A 22,372-nucleotide genomic window follows, 5' to 3' on the forward strand; every position below is an offset into this window, starting at 1 on the left:
CACCACTTCTAGTCTTGCAAGCATCTAATAACACAGCCTCAAAATATATAAAGCAGAAATTTAGAGAACTCTAATATGAATCAACAAAGCTCTTATCATGATGTAGACTTTAATTTCCCCAGTAAGTGACTGATAACACAAAGATCAGTAAGGCTGTAGATAATTAAAAATACACAAACCTGAGCTAACAGACATATATAGAACCCAATTTTTAAAAAAACATACATAGAATATTATGAAAATGACAATATACTGAAAATAAATACCAAAGAATTAACATCATAAGACCATGTTTTTTAAGCATAAGGTAGTTAAGGTAGAAATCAATAAGAAAGAATAATTTGAAAGACAAATATTAGAAAACTAAAATTTACAATGTGTTTAAGTCACTCACTGAGTACATGGCAATTAAAAACAACATCATTACAGAAAGATAACAAAAATACAAAGTCTTAAAACCTATGGGATATGAAAAACATTATCCACTGAGGCCTTAAATGTAGTAGACTTTACATGAAAAGGAAAAGCAGTGAGTATACAAGTATACAGCCAGTTTAAGAAGTTAGAAAAATAAACAGAATAATCATAAAGAAAAGAAAGCAACTAATAAATAGCAGTTATTAATGCAATAAAAATAAAGATAAAATTGAGAGGCTCAACAGAGTCAAAGCTGCCTTAAAAAGCTTCTCTAAAAAGGGAAACATCAGGTAACAATAATCAACAAGAAAAATCTTGCAAATAAACAATACTCAAAATGGGAATTACTCATAGAAGCATTAAGAATGTAAATAATAGAAGCAACTTTATGCCTATACATTTGAAGATTAGTTAAACAAGCAGATTCCTTTAAAGACGTAAATATTCAGCCTGACTCAGAATTATCTAGATGTCTAATGGTCTCATAGCATTAACTAAATTGAGATGCTACATAAAATTCTCCCCTGAAAAGCAAACCAACAGTTCCAGAAGGTTTAACAAATGAATTTCACCAGAGCATTAACAAACAGATGATTCCAATCATATGCAAACGCATGTAGAGAACAGAAAAAGAGGGCACACTCTCCAATTAGCTTTATGAGGTTAAGTAGAATCACGATATCAAAACCAGGGGAAAAAACAGTGGGAGGAATAAAATTCCAGGATAATCTTATGTCTGAACTTAGGCACAAAATCCTAAGCAAAATATTTGTAAACTTATCTCATAAAACACCAAAAAAATAATCTGTCATGAGAAAATTGGGTTAATTTCAGTAATACAAGGTTGATTCATATTAAACATTTTAATCATACAATGGCTTAAAATAGGAAAACAAAGTCTATGCTGATGACTGAATTACCACTATGGGCATTTGAGGTTCAACTCCATGGGGGACTCAGAAACACACCTGGGAATGGCCACACCAGGGCGTAAGGAAGCTGGGGTATTGCTCTCCCCATCAGGTGAGGTCCCTCCCGGCACTTCTGATAAGCTCTGTGCAGGCTAAGCCCAGTCCCCCAGCCACAGGACAGCCCTCAAGCAGAGAAACTCAAATGTTTGAGATTTGAATCCCTGGTCTGTACCCGTTGTTGCTGTTCAGTTGCTCTGTCATGTCCAACTCTTTGCGATCCCATGGTCTGCAGCACACCAGCTTTCCCTGTCCTTCACTATCTCCGAGTTGGCTCAAACTCACATCCATTGAGTCGGTGATGCCATCCAACCATCTCATCCTCTGTCACCCCCTTCTCTTCCTGCCCTCAATCTTTCCCAGCATCAGGGTTTTTTTTCCAATGAGTCAGCACTTTGCATCAGGTGGCCAAAGTATTGGAGCTTCAGCTTCAGCATCAGTCCTTCCAATGAATATTCAGGGTTGATTTCCTTTAGGATTAACTGGTTTCTGAACTAGTTTCCCTGATAGCTCAAACGGTAAAGAATCTGCCTACAATGCAGGAGACCTGGGCTTAATTCCTGGGTCAGGAAGATCCCCAGAAAAGGAAAATCCTCAAAGCTGAGGAGCCCTCAAGTGGCTGGTGGGTAAGGATGCGGCTCTCTCAGCATCTGCTATAGGTGCAGGAGAGCAGCTCACAAGAGCCCCAAAGAAGCGGAGTCCATGGTGCATTCAAGGTTGGGACAGTCTAAGACCTGGTATGTAAGGAATTGGCCTCCACTCCCAAGGAAGCAGAGGATTTTGAGCAGAGAGTGACATCTTATTTGATTTTTTAAAAATGTATGCTCTGGCTACTGTGTCATGAACAGTGTCTGAGAAAACAGGGGTAGAAGCATGAAAACTAGTTAGGAGGCTCTGATCCTGGCAACAAGAGAACTCCACCTGGACCAGAACACCACAAGGAGCAATGAGAAGTGGTCCCGCTCCGGGTATATCTGAAGCTGGAGTTGACGACTTGCTGATGCGTCAGATGTGGAACAGAAGAGGAGAGACCTCAGGGTGGCTCCGAGTGCTTGAGTCAACAGCCTGAAGTCTGGAGCTGCTCTGTACTGAGACAGAGAAGGAGAGGGGAACATGTGGGGCAGGGGGAGACAAGGTCCTGATGACCCAGAACCCTGAGACCCAGGGAACCAGCAACAGGGCCTCAGGAACTGAGGCTGCAGATGGGGACCAAATAGGGAATTTGAAAACTCTCATGGGGATTAGAACGAAGGAGGAATTAGACTCTTCTCCCCACAACCAAAAAAAAAAAAAAAAAATCAAATGTCACTTTACTTATGAGTTGGTCTGTTCTCATTTGCAAGTATCTTTAGGAAACTTGGTTATTGTACCTTGAGGTTTTGGGGTTTTTTTTCTCCCATGTTCACATCAGAAGACACAGTTAAAACAATTATTGTTGTTCAGCCACTCAGTCATGTCCAACTCTTTGGGACCCCATGGATTGCAGCACACCAGGTTTCCCTGTCCTTCACAATCTCCTGGAGCTTACTCAAACTCATGTCCATTGAGTTGGTGATGCCATTCAATCATCTCATCCCCTGTCGTCCTCTTTTCCTCCTGCCTTCAATCTCTCCCAGCATCAGAGTCTTTTCTAATGAGTCAGCTCTTCGCATCAGGTGACCAAAATACTGGAGCTTCAGCTTCAGCATCAGGTCTTCCAATGAATATTCAGGACTGATTTATTTTAGGATTGACTGGTTTGATCCCCTTGCTGTCCAAAAGACTCTCAAGAGTCTTCTCCAACACCACAGTTCATAAGCAACAATTCTTTGGTGCTCAGCCATCTTTGTGGTTCAACTCTCACATCCATACATGACTACTGGAAAAACCATAACTTTGGCTAGATGGACCTTTATTGGAAAAATAATGTCTCTGCTTTTTACCATGCTGTCTAGGTTTGTCATAGCTCTTCCTCCAGGGAGCAAACAGCTTTTAATTTCATGGCTGCAGTCACCATCTCCAGTGATTTTGGAGCCCAAGAAAATAAAGTCTGTCACTGTTTCCATCATTTCCCCATCTATTTGCCATGAAGTGACGGGACCAGATGCCATGATCTTAGTTTTTTGAATTGCAATAGATAATAGGTAAAAAGGAAGTACATGGTGACCAGTCATAAGGAAGGACATTCCTAGCGGTCAGACACATTGAAAAATGGAACAAGCTGGTTCATTGCTGGACATGTGGGCAGGAACTGAACGACTGTCTGTGGCGATGTGTCTGAGGAAACTTCCCATGAGGAGAAAACTGGCTGGGACGGCCTCTAAGATCTTTTTCAATTCCAAGATGCTCAGGACTTAGTTTCCATGAGAAAGATGAGCATCTATCCTTGTGTCCATTGTTACTGTAAGGCTGGATTCTGGTGCGACCTTGTTCATCTCCCCCTTTGCAGCCCTTTACTGTCAGAACTAAAGGCTAGAAACATGACTCCTTAAATGTAATAAGGATAGAAAACTTTATCCTGTGTACCCAACACGTCTTTCTAGTTTAATCTTCCATTGCACATGGCAACCCACTCCAGTATTCTTGCCTGGAGAATCCCATGGACAGAGGAGCCTGGCAGGCTACAGTCCATGGGTTTGCAAAGAGTCGGACAGGACTGAAGTGATTTAGCATGCTCTCCACATTTCCACAACAGTCACCTTGTCTTTTCCTTCCATCCTTCTCACCTGGCTCCACCCTCTCCTGTGAGAGGGCGAGGTCAGACACCAGTCTCTGGCCCTGACAGATCAGAATGAGGATCGTATGGCAAACACAATGTGTTTCCGGGCCCTTGGTAAATGTGGCTGCTGATGACAAGAAACACATGAATCTTCCAACCTGAGAGAGCAGGGACAAGGTCAACTTTGAAGGCACAAGAGTGGGGGATGAGGAGCCCAGGGCCATCACCCAGCACGACTGGCTCCCCAACTGGGGAATGTCCAATCTCTGCTGCTCTTCCCGTGGGTCCTCACCAGCTCTTTCCCTCAAGAAGTATGCTTTCCCCTTCGTATGTTCATGTACAAATCAAAATGATGCCACCTCTGGGTCTCTTTGTTAACCCCAACAATGTAAAGAATCATATATAACTGAACGCTCCTTCATGTGAAGCTAGTTTTAGTCAATTTCAAAATGCACACACTTAAAAATAGAAACCTGTGAGTACTAGGCAGGGTCTGAAGCCTTCACAATGTCAGAGTGCCCCCCACCCACCCGTCTTCTCTTTCCATCTAAGCAGCCAGCTGCCTTCAACACAGCATCCATCTTTGCACTGCCTACCTCATCTCCTCCCCCCACAGTGTAAGCTCTGAAAGATCAGAGGTGCCTTCCCAGTGCTGAGCACCCAGTTTCTGTTATTTAGTTTCTCAGTCGTGTCTGACTCTTTGCGACCCGACGGACTGTAGCCTGCCAGGCTCCTCTGTCCATGGGATTTCCCAGGTAAGGGTACTGGAGTGGGTTGCCATTTCCTCCTCCAGAGGATCTTCCCCACCCAGGGATCAAACCCATGTCTCCTGCATTGGCAGGTGGATTCTTTATCCCTGAGCCACCAAGGAAGCCCTGAACACTTAGCAGGTGACACCAAACATCTGCCAAATAAATGCAATGTTCTGGCAGACGCCATCTTCCCGGCAGGCAGGTCACACGTGCTGTCTCCTTGCTCTGCACCCACGGTGGCTGGTAAGACCTGGAACCTCTTACGAGCTCACTGACTGTGCTGGGATCCTGAATTATTGTTGTTAATGATTGTTGTTGTTGCTGTTATTTGCTTTAGAAAAGCAGAATTGATCTACCACCACCTTTAGCTTAAGCTCATATCAGGAAAGTTTTAGATTGTTGGAAATTGTGAGTAGAGTAGTATTAGTCTCAGTTGTATCTGGCTTTTTGCAACCCCATGGACTGTAGCCCACCAGGCTCCTCTGTCCATGGGATTCTCTAGGCAAAAATACTGGAGTGGGTTGCCATTTCCTCCTGCAGGGGACCTTCCCAACTGTACATAAAGGAGACTTCATTAATGTGCATTAGAGGATACCCCAGGTTAACCTGTTATAGAAAACTGTCTTTTGAGTCTTTAAATTCTATACCAATTCTATACCTCTGGTTGGCAGAGTGTTTGTTTCTTTATTTAGGTATTAAGGTGAATGACCTGGGGCTATTTGTTTCCATCAACCTGACTGCGAATCTAAAGGCACAGTTGAAATGTCTATTTTTCTTGCTATCCTCAGAAGAGATTGCTGCAAATCTACTCTATGATTCTCGTTCTTTTTAGCTTACAATACAAATAGCTTATTATTTTTTGCAACCTATGTCTTATAATAAAGCAGTGCTTAAAAATTAAATAGAAGAAAGTTCAGTTGCCATATAGGCCACGAAAATGATTTGCTGGTAGTGATTTTTAAGCTTGATTCTAAATAGATTTACGAAGAATGGCAACTTGGAAGACATGATTCAAATTTTGCTATATAAGGTACCTTGAAATTATAGGCTCACTCTCCCTAAAATTTCAAAAAGCGTAGAGCTTAGACTCTTAAAGGTATAGCAGTGATAAAAGCTTTCACAGTCATTTCTAAAAAGCAACACTTCATAGTTTTCCCTCTTCAGTGATTCTCTAACATACTTGTAGAAGGAAGGCAATGGAAAGCCAAGAATAAAGATAGCTGAGCTCTCCACAACTGGGCTTCCTGCCTACTTTCCCTGCCCAAAGAAAAGAGAAGACACCATCTTGCAACAGAGGCTTCATATATAACTGGGCAAGTCCAGTGACAGCATTTGATGCCCCATATCTCTTGGTTCTTCTTGTTGCCAATGGTTGGTCTGGTGATGGTGGTGAAATGGGAGCAATTAATCTGTAGATGAGGGAGGGCTTCCTTTAACAGTTGAAAGGTACTGTCTGGCATGATTCCAAAGACTTGTAGTGTTTTTAATGTGGGAATTTCTGCAAGTTCAAGTAAAGTTTCAGGTATTATGTCATACTGCTACTGCTAAGTCACTTCAGTCGTGTCCGACTCTGTGCGATCCCATAGACGGCAGCCCACCAGGCTCCCCCGTCCCCGGAATTCTCCAGGCAAGAACACTGCAGTGGGTTGCCATTTCCTTCTCCAATGCAGGAAAGTGAAAAGTGAAAGTGAAGTCGCTCAGTCGTGTCTGACTCTAGCGACCCCATGAACTACAGCCCACCAGGCTCATCCGTCCATGGGATTTTCCAGGCAAGAGTACTGGAGTGGGGTGCCATTCATAGCACCAACTGAATGATAGGTGTTGGAGGTAGTTGAGTTGGTAAAATTCTGGAAAGCAGTCATTTTTCAGCATGACACTATCGCTTAAGTCTAGGTGGACAAGATTGGGACATCTTCCAGCTAACGTAGAGACATCTGATCTCTGCAGGTTCTTTCAGTACCCGGTGAGGTTCAGCTGGGTGACGGTCTCCGACACAGTGTGCAACAGCCACCTGTATGTGTTTTTCAGTGAAGTCATAGCACCAAGAGAGGTTCAGCTCATCCAATCTGGAACAGCTGTTCAGCAAAGTCTTCAGGGCAGATTCAGAGAATCCAGAACACCCAGAAAGGTTTAGTTGCAGTAAATCTGTGTTCTGAGCAAGATTATTGACAATGGGATCCGAAAGCCGGAGGCCTTCCAAGGCTGAGATTCTGCAACTTGGAGCAGTGAGACAGAAGGCTGTGCAGGGTAGACACATCGATCACAGAGTTTGACAGGTCCAAGTGCTGTAGACGAAAAGGGCTGAAATGTTCAACTAACGGTTGGTCCATAAATGATCATGGACAGCAGAAGGCAACCACCCCACGGGACAGCAGCCAACCAACCACGATCTGGGTAGAGGTTTCTGCCCACAAGGTCTACAGTTTGCCAGAGAAACTCATCAAACACTAGATGATATCATCTCTTACAAACACTGGAGACTTTCAGGAGTTCAGGGAGGCACAGACAGGAAAAGATTCCTAATAGCAGCTCATCTAGAAGGGAGTCCCAAGAAACACCTGGAAAGTTCTCTCAGTTTAGCTTAGGTCTGCAGACAATCACAACGTCCTTGTAATTCACTTTGCTTTTCAGCCATTTTCGTGGGGAACTCTGTGGGTGGCTCAGGTTTGAAAGCAGTTCCTGGGGGATGTTCTCACTGTCCACCTCCTCCTTCTCCAGGGCTGAGACCCCCATGCCTGAAAGCATTTCAGAAGTCTTGCTAGAACCCCATCCCCATGTGAAACTGGCAGTAACGTTGCTACTCTGGTCAGGTATCTCCTGGAGGTGTTTCCTGTGAATGGCATCTGCAGGTTCAGGAGTTTTAAATGCGTGCGTTAATTGCAGAGGTGCCTGCCTCCCAGATTCCCACTTTGGTGTGCAGTGAAATTGTGAAGTTGAAAGCTGCTGCTGCTGCTGCTAAGTCGCTTCAGTTGTGTCCAACTCTGTGCGGCCCCATAGACGGCAGCCCACCAGGCACCCCCGTCCCTGAGATTCTCCAGGCAAGAACATTGGAGTGGGTTGCCATTTCCTTCTCCAATGCATGAAAGTGAAAAGGGAAAATGAAGTCACTCGGTTGTGTCCGACTCTTCTCGACCCCATGGACTACAGCCTACCAGGCTCCTCCATCCATGGGATTTTCCAGGCAAGAGTACTGGAGTGGGGTGCCATCGCCTTCTCTAAGTTGAAAACTAAAGTGATCTTAAGTGCTTCTCTTCTACTTTATCATTATAACAACACAGCGATGAAGACTTTACCTTAACTATACTCCCAGATGGATTTAGCCACATTTAAGAGCCACAATGGCTCCGTTTTGTTCAAAATAGATCCATATGTTTTCATGTCTGGGTTTACTAATAGCCCTTGTTATATACAGCATCTCCTATCTCACCTTTCATTTTCATTAATAGGTATATTCCCCACTCTTTCACACAATATTCATACAGAATATGTACAGAAACTTGACTATTATTTGCTGAAAATCACTAAAATAGATGTTATTAACGTCTCTCAGGAAATTTTACTTGCAAAATTTAGAAATCACTCATGCCACTTCCAGCCCTTCATGCATTAATGTGGGGGAAAAAAACATTTATTTTTGCACTGGGCTGAAGAACCACGTGTTTATATGCTTTAATAAAGTAGTGTCACCTCACTTACAGGCAGAAATGCACCGAGGTAAGATGCCTGAGTTTGGGAGCCAGACGGTTCCACATCAGATGATGAGAGCACCGAGGCAGAGAGAGCGGCGACACTGTGATCAGGTGTGTGTCTCAACGGAAGAAACGTCTGATTAAATATATTCCTTGAGCCTGAAGTATCTGCTCGGAGACATGATGGCCACAGAAGACACCCATCTAATGCCTTAAGCAGCCTCAGGTGTGTGTCTATCTCACAGACCCTTCTCACTCTGGACCCTAACATGCTATTAACATAAAATGAATAAACTCCAACAGGGTGTCCTGTGGGGACCCCTCTTGTCTGCATACCCTTGCAGCCATCTCTGGGAATATGAGGAAGGCATTTAACTCCTGTGTGTGTCTACTGAGTTTATTCGTTTTTACTTTTACTCAGATTGACAACTGAGTGTTTTTAAATGATGGGGCTCATTGACAAAACCTCATTCCACAGGCAGATCAGCACAAAGCCTTGGTTTTGTAATTCTGAGACACTAAGACTTAGAAATTAAGTTGTCAATCAACTCTGTCTCTTCTCTTCAAATAAAGGAGGAAAATCTCTGATATGGGATCTGTGTATAATGAAGTTATTCTGGCCCCTTTCCTAGGAAAAGCAGGTACACAGAACTCATCAAATTAAATATCATCCTACAACAGCCCAGATGATGTCTGTGGAAGGTAGAAGATCAGAAGAAATCCATGAGTTGCCTCTTGAGCTTGACTTGTGTGTGTGAGGATTTCTGCATCCATACAGACCCCAGGAAATGTGGTTTTGCTACATGTGTGAAGTAGCAGAAGCCTCAATCCTTGCAACATCATAGATGAAGATTTTCAGTTCTTCATCTCAGTGTAAGGGCAGAGTTAGAAGGCAGGCTTAACTTGGTTCTGCAGGCTCTTGGGTAACATAGAGGCTTGGACCAGAGCATGGACCGGAGCTGGCCATGTAGATCACCTCAAGGCAAAAACGTCAAGCCAGGGCAACATGATACACACACAGGACGCACACCACTTGTGGCCAGTAACTTACCGAGCATGTACAGCGTCGTACCTGCCCAGTGGGAACACTACTTCCTTTACTCCATGTTCAAAGACAAAGACAGGAGCTTTGGGCCCCAATTTCCAAACATTGGGTCAGCTGCCATGGCTGCATTTGTCACAGCACTTCGGTTCTCATTTCTTGAGACTATGATTTTTGATGAATTCTTTACATGGAAAAAGAACTTTTCCTTTTTTTTTTGATGACATGACTTTATTTTATTTTGTCTATGAAATTTGATTAAACTAATTAGAGACTCAGTTTCCTTACTAAGTGGCAATAACATCTTCCTCATTATTAAGAAGTAAGAGATTGTTTTTAAACTATAATGCACCACACAAATGTTAGCAATCTTTTGAGTGGAACTCCAAAATCATATCAATCATTTCCTGTCCTGGAGTGGAATCTGAAGCTTTTTCTCAAAGTGAAAAGGGGCTGTCTCCTTTAAGATCGGATTTAAGTAGCATTGCAAGCTGACCTGGGTCTGGCCAGTGGTCCAGAGCCTGGTGTCTCTGCACGTTTGCCCATGGCTGCCTCCTCACTGCACACAGGTGTGTGTGACTGTGACCATCCACATGAACTTGCCTGCGACATCACCAGGGGCTCCAGCCCTGCTACAGCTTCCCTGGCCTTTAGAGAAGGACCTTTCCACATGGTAAAAGTGTGATAACTTTAAACAAATTTGCTATAAATGAAGAAGGAAGCATCACTTACCCCAAATGAAGCCAATCTGAGATCCTTCATTTGCTTCTGACCCTGAACCAGAAAGGAACTGAAAAATGGACCGGTTGGACTCCCTGAAACAAACGATGCTTGAGTGGTTTCATGCATACTAACTGCCTTTGATGTAAATGGGGCCATCCGTCAGCAGCCACTGGCACAGCAGTGACCTCCCTCACTGCTGCCAGCCCCACATGAGAGGACCAAAGCCCATCCAGGTGCCAGGAGGCCGGCAGACTCCCTCCACCCGGAGACACTCTCTTCAGAGAGGATTCCGGTGGGGACTCGAGGAAGCTGGTAGGCAGGAGTCTGGCAGGGGACTCTCTGAACATATTATCAGGGAATTTGAAGTCTTAGCTATTGTGGGCCCACTCCCTGCTCCTACAAAGAAAGAAAACTAAATATAGAACTGCCGCATGATCCAGCAATCCCACTCCTACACATTTATCTGGAGAAAATCATAATTTGAAAAGAAGCATGTCCCCCTATATTCATAGCAGTACTATTTACAATAGCCAGGACATGGAAGCAACCTCAGCATCCATCAACAGAGGAATGGATAAAGATGTACCACAGACACACACACACAGGAATAGTACTCAGCTATAAAAAAGAAGGAAGTAATACCATCTGCAGCACCATGTATGGGTCTACAGATGATCACACTAAATGAAGTAAGTCAGACAGAGGAAGACAAACACCATATGATACCACTTATATGTGGAAGCCAATTCAAAAATGAGAGAAATGAACTTCTTTACAAGACAGAGACAGACTCACAGATCTCAAAATCAAATTTATGGTTACCAAAGGGGAAAGGTGGAGGGAAGTGATAAATTAGGAGACTGGGATTAACATGTACACATTACTATATATAAGATAGATAACCAACAAGGATTTACTATAGAGCACAGGGAACTCTACTCAATACTCTGTAATAACCTAAATAGGAAAAGAATCTGAAAAAGTATGGATACATGCATATATATAATTGATTCACTTTGCTGAACACCTGAAATTAACACAGCATAATACAATAACAATTTTTTAAAAAAAGAGTAAATTAGGTGCCATCTTCATCAAACCCAAGGACAGGTGATGCCTCCCAACACCATTCTCAGAGGTAAAACTAGGGGAAGGCATCCCTGGCCTCCATCCTCCCATGCACCGGGTTGGTGCCCAACTTCACATCTGTGTCAGGACTCAGCCCTCCCATCCCTGTACCTGGCATGTGGTTCTTGAAAGGGCAGGGCCCCCACGTGTGGACTCCATCCTGGACTCAAAGCTCCTGTGCAGAAGGAAGGGAAAGGCCCCCTCCTACAGATTAACAAGTTGCTGCATGCTGTTGCCCTTTGTTTCTTTTAAAACAAATATATGCTTATAGACTTGCGATCTGTGTGATGAACTAAGCATGCAAATAAAAGGAGATGGATTGGAGTCATTTTCAGACAAGATGCACCTCGAAGGAGCCCGCAAATGGCCATTCATTTCCTCACCTCTAGGCTGACAGAACACTGACATTCAAGTCAAAGGCATGTCCTAATCGTCACGCATGTAACCACTTTTTTCTTTTTTTCACATTTGTATGCTAATCACGAGAAGCAAAAATAGACTTAGATTGGAAATCAAAGATGGGCTGTACACAGGTAATAGAGTGCTGGAGCACTTTATTTAAAGATAGAAGGCTCTCGGACCAGGCTTTATTATTGAACTAAGACTATCTATCCTTTTTGACACTTTTTAAATTAAGTTCTTCCTCTAATTTATGTTTTTGTCAGCTTTCTTCCCTTACCTGGTTTTAAACTGGCTTTTTCCCCCCTCTCTCTCAAAGTAATAAACTACTCCAGAGCAGAGGGAAAAAAATTTTAATGACCCTAGAAATTCAGATTAACAAAATGGATCATTTGTACACAGCCACAGAATTATGAATCCTTCTGAAATATTGGTGAGGAAATTCCGCCTGATGCAAAATTTCATTTTCTTGCTCTCTGACATCTGACTCCCCCGCCCCTTTTCAAACGGAATGGTTATGGAACCTTTTTATTAAGGTCAAATCCTAAAAAGTAGAAGGGCTTGGGGGATCATTTTGGGGCACAAGGAAAAAAGCTTTTTTACTTTTCTTTTGAATGAAAGTCGACAAGCTCCAGCAGCATATTAACACAGCAAACAGAAAATAGCTTGAAGAAGCTGGACTTGCACCCCCATCCATCCTGCCTCCTCCCCGGATGTCAACCCGACCCCCTATCATTGTGATGCCTGCCTTCCTCCCAGGATGTCCTGCGTGCAACTGAATTCACAGAGTTCAGGGAGCTGGAGTCAAACAGAACAGGGAGCAGCTGCACGACCACGCATGTGGCAGTCAGATCATCTACTCTGATGCCTTGTTGGGATAAACTGGGGACAACATAATCAATCTCCCCAACTTAACACAACTCCTACCTGGAAAACGCAAGCCAGACCTAATATGCAAATCCTTCTGCTGCTTGGCACCATTTTTGTTGTAACATTGTCTGTACAGACAGAAAAATATATATATGTACTGCAATGCTAAGTGGAATTTTTAATTGCTTAGACTTGATAAAGAATGCTTAATCTAAACTCAGTTTCAAAATAGCAATGACTGGTTTGTAGCATATTCACCCCCCCTCCCAAAACTATGTGATTTCTCAACAGAATCTCCACAAACAGCTTGTTTCTGCTTTTCCCACATGAAGCAAGTTGTTTCTTCTGTGGAGACCAAATACATGACTCCTTGCAGCCTACCTGGATTCTACCACCCATCCAGTGGGTGGAGACCACAGGCCTCTGCGGGAACTTCAAATACCACCCATCTCTCACCATCTAACACTCCAGTCATTGGGGACCGAGTAGCATAGTAAACACCAAATGTGTGGCAGGGCCAGCCGGCTCTCAGCTGGCCTGTGTTCCTACCCTGCCAGGCTGTGTGACCTCTCCTGGCCTCAGCTTCCCCACCTGTAAAATGGGGTAGTAATCACTCCTGCCTAACCCAGATGTCCTGTGCATTAGAACAAAGCCTGGCATGTAGCAGGAACTGTTACAGTGTTACTATGTATAAGTGCTACATAAACTAAACTCAACCCATGTGGTCCATTTGAAAAGAATTAAATCACACTTTTACTGAATGACCACTAGAAATCACAGTGTAGGTGCTACAGGTAAATATCCTTGTCTTAGGACTTCTTTGGTGGTCCAATGGCTAAGACTCCATACTCCCAATGCAGAGGGCTCAGGTTCAATTCCTGGTCAGGGGACTAGATCCCACATGCTGCAACTAAGACCTGGTACAGCCAAAAAAAAAAAAAGTTATTAAAAATATATCCCTTGTCTTAAAACATTGCTGTCTAGTACAAGATCTAAGACAAGTGTGCAAAGAAGTAATCAATAAAACAGAATGAATGTTAAACTTTTTCCTAGAATGAATTCCAAAAGAAAATATCAGTATTAAATGAAGTTCAAAGAAAGATGAAGCTGCAAGTCATTGAGGAAAGCTAAAAGCTAATGTAGAATGGCATTTAATATGATTTTTTGAGAACTACTAAAATTTTAATAATGAGATAATAATGCATGAGTCAGAGAGATCAATAGAGCAGAACTGATAGCCACGATGAGACCTTAAATTCCTATAGGAATCTGTGTACAATGAGGAGTGTCCCCTCCACTCTATGCATGCCCCCCACACCTGCATGAACACAGTACTGCCAGCACATATACAGCACCCAGGCTGCAGGCTTGCGGGTGTGCAGTTGGCCAGCTTGGGTGCAAACCAGGGTCACCAGTTCTGAGCTCCATCATCATAATACTTAAGGCTCCTCAGCCCCCTCTGCATCTCTAAACTAGGACACTGATAACAGTACTCTCTTCCTACATCGTTGCAAGGATTAAATTAAGCTGTTAGCACTTGTTCAAAAAGCACAAGATAAATGGCACAATTAAGTTTTCGTTTACTACAATTATTTTTTTATTTTTATTTTTAAACTTTACATAATTGTATTAGTTCTGCCAAATATCAAAATGAATCCGCCACAGGTATACATGTGTTCCCCATCCTGAACCCTCCTCCCTCCTCCCTCCCCATACCATCCCTCTGGGTCGTCCCAGTGCACTAGCCCCAAGCATCCAGTATCGTGCATCAAACCTGGACTGGCGACTCGTTTCATACATGATATTTTACGTGTTTCAATGCCATTCTCCCAAATCTTCCCACCCTCTCCCTCTCCCATAGAGTCCATAAGATATATATATATATATATATATCAGTATATATGTATATATCATATGCAAATATATATAATAACTTCTCATTTTGTGTCCCAGCAACCCTGGTTTTTTCCCCCATTTTTTTGTTTCTCCTTCGGCTGCATTTTGGGTGATGCTTTTAGTCTGTCTTCTATTCATGGATTCAATTATGTTTTTGGTTTTGTCTATTTTGCTCTTTACCAGTAGTGCTGAAATTTTTTACCATGTTTTTCATTTTCAGTTGTTCCATTTCGTTCTTTTTCAAATTTTCGATGTCAGTTTTCAATACCATGCTTCATTCTTATATTTTTGAGCCTCTCTTTTCTCTATTAAAACATATTAAACCTACTTAGTTTACATTCTAAATCTGATCAGTATACTTCCCAATTCTGTTCAGGCTGAGTTTTGCTTTATTTCTGTTCTTTCCTTTGGAGGCTTTTAAATGGTGAGTTCATGTGTCTTGCAGATATTTTTCTTTTCAGATCTACCTGAAGAAGCATCACTTCCTGCAGACATTATCAACCTGAGACCACTTTACAGGAAATTCTCAAAGTCAGCTTTTCAACCCCATGGTGTGAATTCAGGCGACAAGCAGAGTGACAGCTCCTCAGGGTTACAAATGGTCGTGAGCCCAGCCCAAGTCATGCAGCTTTAATCCCGTTTCCACCCTTCCCAAGGTGGGGGGAACCCCAAGGCCCCCAGCTCTTTGTTCCAGACACGGTGGGAGCCTGCCTCCTGTCCCATGTTCCCTTAGGAACCACAGCACAAGTTCTGGGTCTCGAAGAGCTGGCAGCTAACCCTCTGAGAGCCAAAGCTACTGTGACACTATTTAATCTGGCCTGTGAGGACCCTGATTTTAAATTGTTTTCAGCCTTCTGCTGACTCCTTCTGTCTATCCAGCTCGGCGATATATTTCAAAACAATTAATCCAGCTTTTTTTTTTAATGGTCTCCATTGGAAGGGTATGAAAGTTAGCTTGTCCACCAGGCTGCCAAGCATAGAAGTGCTTTTCTCTCTTTGTAATCTCTTCCTTATTAAGAATGGTAATAAGGATACGGTTGTTATACTATTATACAGACTGCTGTATACTTAAACATTCATGAAAAATAGTAAAAGGAAACCTAAACATTAAACTCAAGAAGATAGTAAAAATAAATACTAAAACAGTAGATGGAAGGGATGACTAAATTCTTAAAATGTTAAGTAATTTAAAGAACAAAAAATTAGCTATCGATATAATAAACAAAGTTAAGTGTTTTTTTGTTTGTTTCATCTTTGACCAAATCTGTAAAATTGACGAGCGGTTGGAAAACCATGGCCTGCAGGCCAGATCCTGCCTGCCACCTGTTTTTGTATGATACTCGAGTTCAAATGGTTTTTAGATTTTTAAATAGTTATGGGAAAATGAAGAATAATATTTTGTGACACATGAAAATTAAATGAAATTCAAATTTCAGTGGCCATAATAAAGTTCCATTGGAACTGAGTCACATTCATTTATTTATGTCTCTGGCTACTTCCCTGCTACAAGTGCAAAGCTGAATAGCTGTGATTGAGACGGAATGGCTCACTCAGCCTATATATTCACTCCCTGGTCCTTTACAGATAAATGTGCTGAGCCTCGAAATAAACCTCAGGTAAAATGGCCAAAGAGAGAGAGATACAAGAGAGAGAAAAAATAGAAACATGTAGCACACATTAAAAAAGCAACGTAAACACAAATACAGAGGAGATGTTAAACTTTATAGTTCCCTTTGAAAGTGAACTTGAAAATGTTGATTAAACATATTATTTCTAGAAAGACGCCCATTACTGGCATGTTATCAGGATGAAGTAGAATGCCTGAGTAGCTGGCTGATGATGGAAGAAGTGTTTAACCTTGTCATGGAGATAAATCTCCTTTTCTTCAAACTGGCCTTATGTGCTAATGTTTTACAAGGCAGTTACCTCAAATCAAATAATTTCTATTTTATTTCACTCTTTTGAATCATAAATTAGAACAGAAATTTTAACATATGGACACCAAGGGGTGAAGGAAGGCATAAATTGGGAGATTGGGATGACATATATACCACTATGTATCAAGCATCACTACGAACAAAGCTAGTGGAGGTGATGGAATTCCAGTTGAGCTCTTTCAAATCCTGAAAGATGATGCTGTTAAAGTGCTGCACTCAATATGCCAGAAAATTTGGAAAGCTCAGCAGTGACCACAGGACTGGAAAAGGTCAGTTTTCATTCCAATCCCAAAGAAAGGCAATGCCAAAGAATACTCAAACTACCGCACAATTGCACTCATCTCACACGATAGTAAAGTAAAGCTCAAAATTCTCCAAGCCAGGCTTCAGCAATACATGAACCATGAACTTCCAGATGTTCAAGCTGGTTTTAGAAAAGGCAGAGGAACCAGAGATCAAATTGCCAACATCCACTGGATCATCGAAAAAGCTAGAGAGTTCCAGAAAAACATCTATTTCTGCTTTATTGACTATGCCAAAGCCTTTGACTGTGTGGGTCACAATAAACTGTGGAAAATTCTTCAAGAGATGGGAATACCAGACCACCTGACCTGCCTCTTGAGAAACCTATACGCAGGGCAGGAAGCAACAGTTAGAACTGGACATGGAACAACAGACTGGTTCCAAATAGGAAAAGGAGTACGTCAAGGCTATATATTGTCACCCTGCTTATTTAACTTATATGCAGAGTACATCATGAGAAACGCTGGGCTGGAAGAAGCATAAGCTGGAATCAAGATTGCCAGGAGAAATATCAATAACTTCAGATATGCAGATGACACCACCCTTATGGCAAAAAGTGAAGAGGAACTAAAAAGCCTCTTGATGAAAGTGAAAGAGGAGAGTGAAAAAGTTGGCTTAAAGCTCAACATTCAGAAAACGAAGATCATGGCATCTGGTCCCATCACTTCATGGGAAATAGATGGGGAAACAGTGGAAACAGTGTCAGATTTTATTTTTTTGGGCTCCAAAATCACTGCAGATGGTGATTGCAGCCATGAAATTAAAAGACACTTACTCCTTGGAAGGAAAGTTATGACCAACCTAGATAGCATATTGAAAAGCAGAGATATTACTTTGCCAACAAAGGTCCATCTAGTCAAGGCTATGGTTTTTCCAGTGGTCATGTATGGATGTGAGAGTTGGACTGTGAAGAAAGCTGAGTGCTGAAGAATTGATGCATTTGAACTGAGGTGTTGGAGAAGACTCTTGAGAGTCCCTTGGACTGCAAGGAGATCCAACCAGTCCATTCTAAAGAAGATCAGCCTTGGGTGTTCTTTGGAAGGAATGGTGCTAAAGCTGAAACTCCAGTACTTTGGCCACCTGATGCAAAGAGTTGACTCAATGGAAAAGACCCTGATGCTGGGAGGGATTGGGGGCAGGAGGAGAAGGGGATGACAGAGGATGAGATGGCTGGCTGGCATCACTGACTCAATGGACATGAGTTTGAGTGAACTCCGGGAGTTGGTGATGGATAGGGAGGCCTGGCATGCTGCGATTCATAGGGTCGCAAAGAGTCGGACACGACTGAGTGACTGAACTGACTGATAAAGTAGATAACTAATCAGAACCTACTGTATAGCACAGGGAACTCTATTCAGGGCTCTGTAGTAAAGAGGGGATATATGTACATGTATGGCTGATTCACTTTGCTGTACAGCTGAAACTAACATAACACTATAAAGCAACTATATTCTAAAAAATTTTTAAATCTTTCCCTGATGCTGGGGAAGACTGAAGGTTGGGGGAGAAGGGGACGACAGAGGATGAGCTGGTTGGATGGCATCACCAACTCGGTGGACATGAGTTTGAGCAAGCTCCAGGAATTGGTGATGGACAGGGAAGCCTGGCATGCTGCAGTCCATGAGGTTGCAAAGAGTCGGACACAACTGAACTGAACTCCAATAAAAATTAATTTAAAAAATTTATAACAACTGTTTAAAAAAATAAAACTAAATGAAAAATCAAAAAAGGAAATTATTTTGATTTTTTACTTAGTTTTTTATTTTTTAACAAGAACAACAATGGTAATAATTGAGCCAGGAAGCATCAATGGATCCTAAAAACAGGTGAATAAAAGTTTTTAAGGACTTCCTTACTTAATCTCAAAGGACTCCCCAAGGGAAAAAGAAACTTATTTACTATAAAGGGGAAAACTAATTTTATTGTAAAGGAATCTGGCAGACACCACCTTGATTAGTTTTCTGGGACTGCAGACAACAAATTACCACAAACCGAGTGACCTAAAATGACACACGTGTATTCTCTCAAGACACTGGAGCTAGGAGTCCACATGTTCCCAGAGCCGGGCTCCTCTCTGCAGGTGCTGGGAGAGGGTCCTTCCTGGAACTTCTGGCTTCTGGTGGCGACTGCCAGTCCCCAGTGCCCGTGGCTTGTGGCCGCATCACTCCACTCTCTGCTTCCATCATCACGTGGCTTCATCCCTCTGTTTGTGTTGTCAGATCTCTCTCCTCTCATAAGGACACCGGTCACTGCATTTGGGCCCTCTCTAATCCATCGTGACCTCAACCTGACTTTATTAGATCTGCAAGACCTATTTCCAGATAAGGTCACACTCAGAAAGCAGGGCTTAAGACTTCAACATAAGAAAGACACTCCAACACACAGATACACTTTTTCAAGAGACCAAAGTGGACATCAGCCAAGGGACAACCAGGAGGATGTGCATCACTCCTGGGATGCTCCTACCACTGGTCCATGAACTCAAAGCCATCATGAAGAAGTTGATATTCACATTCACAGGTGATCCATAAAAAAGGTCTGTCACACTCAAAAGTGTCAGGTCATGGGAATTAGGAAACACTTGGATTTATTCCAGATTGAGGGAGTTTAAAGAGACATGACACTAGATGCAATGCTTCATCCTGGATTTGACTGTCTTCCAGCTTCCCAGGTGGCTCAGTGGTAAAGAATCTGCCAGCCAATGCAGGAGATGCAAAAAAAACATAGGTTCGATCCCTGGGTTGGGAAGATTCCCTAGAGAAGGAAATGGCAACCCAATCCAATATTCTTGCCTGGAGAATTCCATAGACAGTGGAGCCTGGAGGGCTACAGTCCATAAGCTTGCAAAGAGTCACACAAGACTTAGCCACTGAGCATGCTTGCACACACACTGTAAGAGACATCTTTGCAACAACTGGCAGTTACGGGTCTATGGGTTGCATGGTAGAAACATAATGAGTTAATTTCCTGATTTTGATGGAAATTTACTACATGGCAAACATGTCTTACTTGTAAAAATGACTGAAATATTTTAGGTGATGGGGCTTATGTGGTGTATAACTGACTTTATATAATAGTTCTGGAGGAAGTTTTGTTTATATTAGTCATGCATCTTTCCTGTAAGTCCAAAATTATTTAAAAATAATCATCACTTTAGCATACAAAAGACAAAGATAAAAATAACTGAGGAATACACAATAAGTTCAGCTAAATGAAGAAACATACCATTCTCCTAGACAGAAAAATACATATATGAAAAATGAAATTATCATGTAAATTTTAAGTAATTCCAATTAAAATGCCAGTGAGATTTTTTTCATACCAAGTAAATCTGAAAAAAATCAGTTTGTGAGAACATATTGTGCATATACACATTTATATATTTATAGAAATAAAGTATACTTAATTAAAATACTTAATAAAAAATAGTGAAAGAAACTTAACATCTGAAAATTAAAATATATTATAAACTGCAGTGATTTAAGCAGTTCAATGGAATTTTGCAAATGCTTTAGACCCAGAAATGTTAATTCTAGAAATTCACTTGAAGGAAATTATTTTGTATTACTCAAATATATATATATTTAATATTCAATATATACTCATGAAAATTATATTTATCATACAAAAACTTAGAAACAAATTAAATGAAGTTATACCCATATTGTTGGATTTAGGATTATTTTTTAGCTATGCTTTTTCTTAATTTGTTCAAGCCATTACAGTAAAATATCACAGGCTGGGTGTCTTAAACAACAGAAATTGACTTCTCACAATTCCAGAAGCCAGAAATACAATACTAAGGCACCAGCAGATTGGTGTGGGGAGGTTCTGCTTTTCCATGTTCCCCTGGTTTCCTCATCTGAGAAGAGTAGGGGAACAGTCCCTATTATATGGGCACTAATCCCATTCAGGAAGGCCCCACCCTCATGACCTCATCACCCCCAAGGCCCCACATCCTAATTCCATCACATCAAGTGTTTGACTTCAACCCATGAATCTGGAAGAGGTGGAGACACAAATATTCAGTCTATAGTATGCTTTATTTGCATTTACTCTTTTTTCTCCAGTGATTAAATGATGACTAGGTAACACACATACTTAAAAATTTAAGAAGTATCTCACAGACTAAAATGTGAGAGAAGATGATTTCTTTTATAAATAAAGCTGGAAAACAGGAATTTTTAGAATATGATTCATGGAAGTCGCTAGACCTATTTGGCTCAAGAATAAAATGTATATTAGGTAACGTCTTGTCAATATGAATAAAAAGAGTTTACCCCAGAGTAGACTGGTACACTTAACACAGCCCCTCACCCTCCTCTTGGAAAAGAATTTTTGCTTTGGCTGCCTGGAAAACTCTCTTTCTCCTAACCTCATGGGCATGGCTGTGTCCTCTCTCTGCTGTCTTCTCCTCAGCAAATGCACAATTATTTTTGGTGGGGTAGGGGGCGAGGTGAGTTGCATGAGGGCCCGATCCTCAGACTTCCTTTTTTTTGTGTTCACTCCTATACTGATATCACAGGGATTGTGGTTTTAAGTGTGGCCTCTGTGAGGGTCTCAGAGTTGAAGCTCCATCTTGAATGTCTCCGCTGCCCTGTAGACCTGCCCTTCCTCTTGGGTGGGAAGCGGACATCTCAAATGTAACACATCCAGTGGTGCCTCCTCCTCCCCCTTTCCCATCCCTGCTCTAGCCTCAGTCTCCTCATTTCAGTGTAAGACAACCCATCCCTCCAGCTGCTCAACACAAAGTCCCAGGAGCTCCCTTGACCTCTCTCACTCCTCGTATCCAGTGCATCGGCAAATCTCTAAGCTCTTTCTTCAAAGCTTAATACCCAGCAAGGCCACTTGTCACCCCCTCCATGATGCCTGTCCCCCACCCTGAGTGAGCAACGTGACCTCTCTGGGAGCTATTGAGACATCTCCTGCCAGGACCCTCACCTCCACCATCACCTCCTGGGTTTTCTCCACATCACAGCCAGTGTTCTTTCTAGTGTTTCTCAGATAATTCATGTCTCAAGCCCACTGGAAGCTCGCCAAGGCTCAAAATACTGATAAATAATAGTAAAGTGATACAGAGATATAAAATATTTAGGAAAGTGGTACCCAAATGGCAGATGTCTGGGGCAGGCATGGGGAACTTAGCAACCTTCTTCTGCCTTGTTCTCTGGTCTGCAGGTCTCTGCAGTGGGACCACCACTGCTCCATCAGACTCAGACAGGACAGAATGCGTGGTCACCAGTTCGATCCCTTATCAGCGTTCCCCAGCCTTTCTGGCACCAGGGACTGGTTTCAAGGAAGACAATTTTTCCAAGGACGGTGGGTGAGGTGGATGGTTTCGGGATGATTCAAGTGCACTGCATTTACTGAGCACTTTATTTCTAAGCCAATGCCTCTGCTGATCTGACTGGAGATATCAGTCCATGGCCAGAAGTTGGGGACCCCCGACTATTTTAATTTTCTGCCCAGGACTCAGAAACACAAGTCCTTCAGGTATAAATCTGGATGCTGTTAACACTTTCTTTTTCAACCTGCTCCACATCCTACAGA

General features: G+C 42.3%; 1 pseudogene; it reads right to left on the reverse strand.

The window, feature by feature from the left end:
• Positions 1-314: 314 nt before the first annotated feature.
• On the reverse strand, positions 315-21,835 carry LOC100141260 (S-phase kinase-associated protein 2-like; annotated as a pseudogene).
• Positions 21,836-22,372: the final 537 nt, after the last annotated feature.

This window comes from Bos taurus, chromosome 14, assembly GCF_002263795.3.
Source record: "Bos taurus isolate L1 Dominette 01449 registration number 42190680 breed Hereford chromosome 14, ARS-UCD2.0, whole genome shotgun sequence".
Classification (NCBI taxonomy): domain Eukaryota; kingdom Metazoa; phylum Chordata; class Mammalia; order Artiodactyla; family Bovidae; genus Bos; species Bos taurus.